Source organism: Pongo abelii, chromosome 7 (assembly GCF_028885655.2).
Source record: "Pongo abelii isolate AG06213 chromosome 7, NHGRI_mPonAbe1-v2.0_pri, whole genome shotgun sequence".
NCBI classification, from domain to species: Eukaryota; Metazoa; Chordata; class Mammalia; order Primates; family Hominidae; genus Pongo; species Pongo abelii.
In genome coordinates, this window is record NC_071992.2 from 61,430,989 (window position 1) to 61,437,854 (window position 6,866).

The following is a 6,866-nucleotide window of genomic DNA, read 5'->3' on the forward strand; positions in this document are numbered from 1 at the left end:
ATGAAGACAAGGAACACCTGGCCCACCCAGGGTGGAAAACTGCTTAAAGACATTCTTAAACCACAAACAATAGCATGAGCAATCTATGCCTTAAGGACATGCTCCTGCTACAGATAACTAGCCAGACTCATCCCTTTATTTTGGTCCATCTCTTTATTTCCCATAAGAAATACTTTTAGTTAATCTATAATCTATAAAAACAATGTTTATCACTGGCTTACTGTCAATAAATACATGGGTAAATCTCTGTTCAAGGCTCTCAGCTCTGAAGGCTGTGAGACTCCAGATTTCCCAGTCCACACCTCTATATTTCTGTGTGTGTGTCTTTAATTCCTCTAGTGCCACTGGGTTAGGGTCTCCCTGACTGAGCTGGTCTTGAGAGTTATGTCTTTTAAGTGATGGACACAGTGATATGTCACAATGATGTCTGTTGGCATGGTGCAGGATAGAATGTAACATCACCTAGGTGTGAGATCCAGAGACGTCACAATTCTTACTGAGGGAAGGGCCCAGGCAGAAGAGTCACATCACTTCAAAGTTGGCCCAGGTAGATATCAAAATCCCACAGGTATGCTGGAACCAGTCTGAAGAGTAAAATCATGCAGGTACTTGGCAAAGATTTATATAACAGTCACAGTGGAATAAAATCCTAGGCATTAGATTTACAATACCACACATGACCTGTTTTCATGTAGGACTGTTACCTTCATTGAACTGTGATGGTAAAAGTCCTTATTGTCAGCTGGGTGCACATACGAGATGCACAATTTCCTCTGTGTGCTAGGCCTTGTAATGACACTCTCTACACAACCCAAGGGTGTTATAAAATATGTGTGAGTGTTGTAATCTTCTGTGACCTTTTTACCAGAAGGGGATACTGGACATCACTCATGTTCCTAAACCTAGTTACAGAAGTCAAAATTTCTCCTATTGGCTGGGCCCACATATGACAGTCATTATCATGCCTGTAAGCTGTGCCTAGGTATATGTCACCCTCCACTCTGTGGATATTAAACAGGCAGGACAACCACATCACGTAAATCCAAAGCCAGAAATATTCCAATATCCTCTTTGTAGTCAGGGCCCTAACAGAAAGTTCACAAAACTTGGGTGCTAGGTCAAGCTCTATGGCATAATGCCCCTTGTGGATTGTGTCCAGGCAGGAAAGGAGAGCCATATTACCCAAATGATGGGCCCAGAGATATGTAACAATGCCTCCTGTTGCCAGGGCCCAGGCAACAGGGTCATGTCGTTTGGATTCAGTGTTTAGAAATGCTACAATTACCAAAGGAAGCAGGGTACCGGCAGGAGAGGAGAGTCATGTAACCTAGATGATGGATCCAGAAATATATTACAATCCCCCCAGAGGATATTGTTAAGATAGCACAGTCAAATCACCAAGGTGCTTGGCCCAGGTATTTGTCAAAATCTGATTTGTGTGCTATACCTAGGCAGAATTATTAAATCACTCAGGAGCTGGGCAAAAGTATATGTCACAATTATACTTGTGAAAAGATTTAAAAATAAGAGTCACCATCCTGCACATGTCCTGGCCCCAGGCATATGAGTTCTTATTAGGCTTTTTTTAGGGTCTTAGGTATATGGAACAATATCACCTGTGGCCACAGAGAAGGCAAGAAAGTCACATCACCTATATGGGTATGGGTCCAGTGAGATGTCATAATCCCCAGCAGAAGTGTCGCATCACCTGGATGCTGGTTTCAGTGACATCTCAAAACCCCCGCTGTGGCCAGGAGTTTGGAAAGATAGGAGATTCACTTCACCTAGGCAATTGGCCTAGATATATGTCACAAAGACCCTTATGTGCAGTACCACGGCTGGAGAGTGATCTCACATTGGTGCTGGGCCCAGCACTATGTCACAATCTACCCATGATCCAGGCCCAGGAAAAAGTGAAGAAACATCACCTAGGTGCTGAGCCAAGTGATATGTTACAGTGCTTCCTTTTGGCAGAACCCAAAAAGGAGAATCACATCACCTGGGTGAAGTGCTGAATTATGTGTCACAATGCAGGGCCAAGGCAGTAGAAAGGAGTCACATCACTTACATGATAGACCTAGATATAAGACACAATTCTCTTTGTAGGCAGGTTTCGGGCAGTTAATTCACATCACCTGGGTGACAGTCCCAGTGATATATAAAAGTGCCCTTTGAAGAGAGAGCCAAGGAAGGTGTTATATATTGCTTAGGTGCTTGTTCCGTATATGGCACAATTTTATCTGTGGTCTGGGCCTAGAAAAGAGAGTCAAATTATTCATGTGCTGGCAAAGTTACCTGTCCCAATCACACTCTCAGAAAGGTTCAGAAATAAGTTTCACATCCCACACAAGTCCTGGCTTCGTGTATGTGAGTCAACTCTCTCTATGAGTTGGGTCAAAGTAGAGGAGTCACAGTCTCAACAATGGGCAAGTTCCATGTATAAGATGCCCAAACACACTTGAAGATTGTGTTCCATTAAGGGAGTCACAGCACCACAGGTGTGCTGAATCATGGTTCAAATATTACCAAACCACTTGTGACTCAGATCCATGCAAGACAGTAGTTATTTCAACCTTCAATTGCTTTTTATGTGTGAGATTTAGTACCAAATTCCTAGACTCTGTTCATGTGTGAGAATGGTAATCATACCAGCTTGGTGTACATAAAAGAATCACATTCTCACCGGTTGCTGATCTCTGTTATGACACTCTTTATACCATTAAGATTTTATATGATATACCTAAGTGTTATAATCCTTCCTGAATTTTATATAAGTGAAAAACCCAGGACTTTACCCATGGCCATGAGACTGACTATGAGACTCAAAATATCTCTACTGACTGGGTCCTGGCATGGGAGTTATTATTGTGCATATGTGCTTAAGCCAGGTATATGTCACAATTTCATCTGTGAGCAAGGACAAGGCAGGAGAGTCACATCACCTGGGTACAGCCTCAAATAGTATGTCACCAAGCCCACTACAGACAGGGTAGAAGTAAAAGAGGAGAGTCACTCCACCTAGGTGCTAGGCTCTTCAATTTGTAATAAACCCATCTCTTGGCAGAGTCTAGAATATGAAGGAGAGTCACATCACCTAGGTTTTGCAATCAGTGGTAGGCCACAATTTGTTTGCTGAGCAGGACCGAGGCAGGAGAGGAGAGTCACATTACCTAGATGTTAAGTCAAATGATATTTCACAATGTCCCCTGGGGGCAGGGCACAGGCAGGAGAGAGAAATCACCTAGCTTATAGGCCCAGAGATATGTGATAATATCCCCTGTTGGCAGGGTCCAGGCAGAAGAGTCACATTATTACGATTCTAACCCAGTGATATGTCACAATGCAGCCATGCAAAGAAATTTAAGCCAAAAAGTCTCAACACCAGGGTACTAGGCCTAGTAATATGCCAACTATCCTTGTCTTTGATGGTGACACCATTAACAGTGAACTGGGCATGTATATGAGAGTTACAATCTCATGTGTTTCCTGGGCCATTGTATGACACTCTACAACATTTGAAGGTTTTATACAGCATGCATGAGAGTTGCAAACCACTCTAAGACCTACGTGCTCGTATGGATTTACGATCTTACACATTGCCCTAAACCCAGGTATAATAGTCAACATCTCTTCTGTAGGCTGTGTTCAGGGAGGAGACCCATTATTATGCCTGTGAGCTGGGTTCAGAAATGAGTCACCATCACACCTGTGGCCAGATCCACATATGAAGGTCACAATTCCAACTTTTTACTATATTCACTTGCTAGACTCAGGACCTTAACAGTGGGCTTTGGACATGCGGGATGGTGACAACATTTTCTTTCACCTGGGTGAAATCAAATCAAGAGTCCTAATCTGAACTTTTTGCTGGTCCCTGTCATGAAACTCTCTCTACCACACGAGGAGTTTGTACATTATGAGTTAGTGTTGTAAGCTTCTGTGAGCTTGGTAAAAATATGCATCCCAGGACCTTACCTATTGCCCTAAGCCTAGCAATGAAAGGCAAAATATCTCCTATTGGCTGAATCTCAATATAAGTTTGACCATCATGCCTGTGAATTGAAGTAAGGTATACATCAGAGTCCCATTTGTGCAAAGAACTAGGCAGGAGGGTAACATCACTTAGGTGCTAGACCAAACAACAAGAAGTCACAATACCCTCTCTAGGCAGAGTATAAGAATTAGAGTCCCATTAACTGGGTGTTGGACTCAGCAATATGACACTATGACACACGTGGGAAAAAAAAAAAGCCAGGGGATGAGAGTCAAAACACCTACAGAATGGGCCCAGGATATGTCAAAATACCTTCTGTGGCTCTGGCACAGGCAGGAGAGTCACGCTATCAAGTGCTGGTCCCAGCAATATAACATAATTTACTCTATATTCAGGACCAAGGCAAAAGGGTAACATCTGGATTCTGGACCCTGCAATAAGTCAAAATTTCTATTTGTGGGCATGGTTTGAGAAGAAAAGGAGAGTCAAATAACCTGAATGCTTGGCTCAGCAATATGTCACGATCCCCCATCATAAAGACCAGGCAGAAGAAGAGAGTCACTTCACTTAGGTCATGTGCTGAGATATATCCCAGTGTCCCCAGTAGTCAGAGCCCAGGAAGAAAAGGAGAGTCACATCACCTACGTGCTTCCCTAGTTATATGTCCTAATCTAACATGTGGGCAGAAGCCAGGCAGAAGAGCCACATCACCTGGATAGAGACTCAAGTAATATGTCATCCTGCCCAGTGTAGACAGGTTTAAAGAAAAAAAAGAGAATCACACCACCTGGGTGCTAGGCTCAACAATGTGTAATAATTCCGCCTCTTGGCAGAGGCCAGGACAAAGAGGAGAGTCATGTCACCTAGGTTTTTCACTCAGTGGTATGTCCCAATTTCTTCAGTGGGCAGGATCCCAGGGGAGGAGAGTCACATTACCTAGAAGTTATATCTAGTGATGTGTCACAGTGTCCCCTGTGGAAAGGACACTGGCAGGAGAGACATATCACCTAGCCAATAGGCCCAGAGATATGTGAAAATATCCTCTGTTTGCAGGGCCCAGGCAGAAGAGTCACAATCTCATGATTCTGACCCAGTGATATGCAATAATGCCCTTATGGAAAGGAATTTAAACCAAAAATCTCAATACTGGGGTACTAGGCCAACAGATATGACACAATCTTCTCTGCTTTCAGAGTGACACCATTAACTGTTAGCTACTTGTGTGTATGAGAGTCACAATCTCACACATGTGCAGGCCATTTTATAACACTCTCTACAACATCTGAGAACTTTATGCAACATGCATGAGTGTTGTAAACCTTTCTGTGGCCTATATGCTTGTATATAAACTTTCGATTTTACATATTGCCCTAAACCCAGGTATGACAGTCGACACCTGCCTTCAGGGATGAGACCACTATTATGCCTGGGAGCTGAATCCAGAAATGAGTCACCATCCTTCCTGTGGCCAGATTCACTTAGGAAAATCATAATTCCAACTTTGAGCTTTATTCACTTGTCAGACTCAGGACCTCAACAATGGACTTTGTAAATGTAGGATGGTAACAACTTTTACTTCCACCTGAATGCGTTGTCCAGAGTCACAATCTTCACTTTTTGCTGGGTTCCATTATGAAACTCTATGTGCCATCCAAGAAGTTTTATAATATGGGTTAGTGTTGTCAACTTCTGTGAGCTTTGTACAAATATGCAACGAAGGACCTTACCTATTGACCTAAACCTAGTAGTGAGAGGAAAAATATTCCTGTTGGCTGAATCCCAATATGAGCTTGATTGTCATGCCTTTGAACTGAAGCAAGGCATACATCATAATCCCATTTGTGGGCAAACAACTAGGCAGAAGGTTAACATCACCTAGGTGCTGTGCCAAGCAATATGTCACAATGCCCCCTCTAAGCAGCACCTGGGAAAGAGGGTCACATTAACTTGGGGCTGGAGCCAGCAATATGATACAACCACATGTGGAAGAAACCCAGCAAAGTGATGAGAGCCAAAACACCTACAGAATGGGCCAATGATATGTCAAAATACCTTCCCTGGCTCTGGTACAGGCAGGAGACTCACATCATTAAAGTGCTGGTCCCTGAAATACAGCAGAAGTCCTGCTCATGGGCATTGTTCAGCAACAAGATGAGAGTCACATTACCTAAGTGCTGGGCTCAACAATATGTCATAATCTTCCCATTGTAAAGGCCCAGACAGAAGAAGAGAGTCACATTACTTAGGTCATGGTCTCAGAGATATGGTCCAATGTCACCAGTAGGCCAGGCTCAGGCAGAAAAAGAGAGTCATATCACCTAGGTGCTTCTTTAGTTATATGTGGGCAGAAACCAGGATGAAGAGCCACATCACCTTTTCCTGGGTCCTGAGATATTCACAAGTCCCCCTTAGAAAAGGACCCAGGCAAGAGAGTTACATCACCTAGGTGCAGGTTCCACCCTTATATCACAATGCTCCATGTGGGCAGGGCCAAGCAAGAAGTCACATCACCTAAGGGATAGGCCCAGAGATGTCACAAAGCCTTTCTTAAAGGAAGGCCCTTGTAAAAGAGTACCATCACATTTGTGCCTGGCCTAGCAATGTGTGGGCAGGTCCCAAGCAGAAGAGCCGTATCACCTACATGACAGGCCCTGTGATATGTCAAAATGCTCTCTTTTGGGTGTGGCCCTGGCAAAAGAGTATCATCACCTGTGTGCCTGGCCTAGGAATATGTCACTATTTTGCACTTTGTGCAGGGCCCATTCCAGAGAGGAGAGTTATGTCTTTTAAGTAATGGACACAGTGACGTCACAGTGATGTCTGTGGGCATGGCGCAGGCAAGAGTGTACCATCATCTGTGTGCTTGGATCCA

General features: G+C 43.7%; 1 long non-coding RNA gene across 1 annotated transcript; it reads left to right on the forward strand.

Annotated features, from left to right (window-relative positions):
- The first annotated feature begins 468 nt into the window (after positions 1 to 468).
- LOC129060991 (uncharacterized) lies at positions 469 to 5,581 on the forward strand. The gene is made up of 2 exons (XR_008527897.2): positions 469 to 568; positions 5,375 to 5,581. It is a non-coding gene; the product is annotated as an uncharacterized LOC129060991 (long non-coding RNA).
- The last annotated feature ends 1,285 nt before the right edge of the window (positions 5,582 to 6,866 follow it).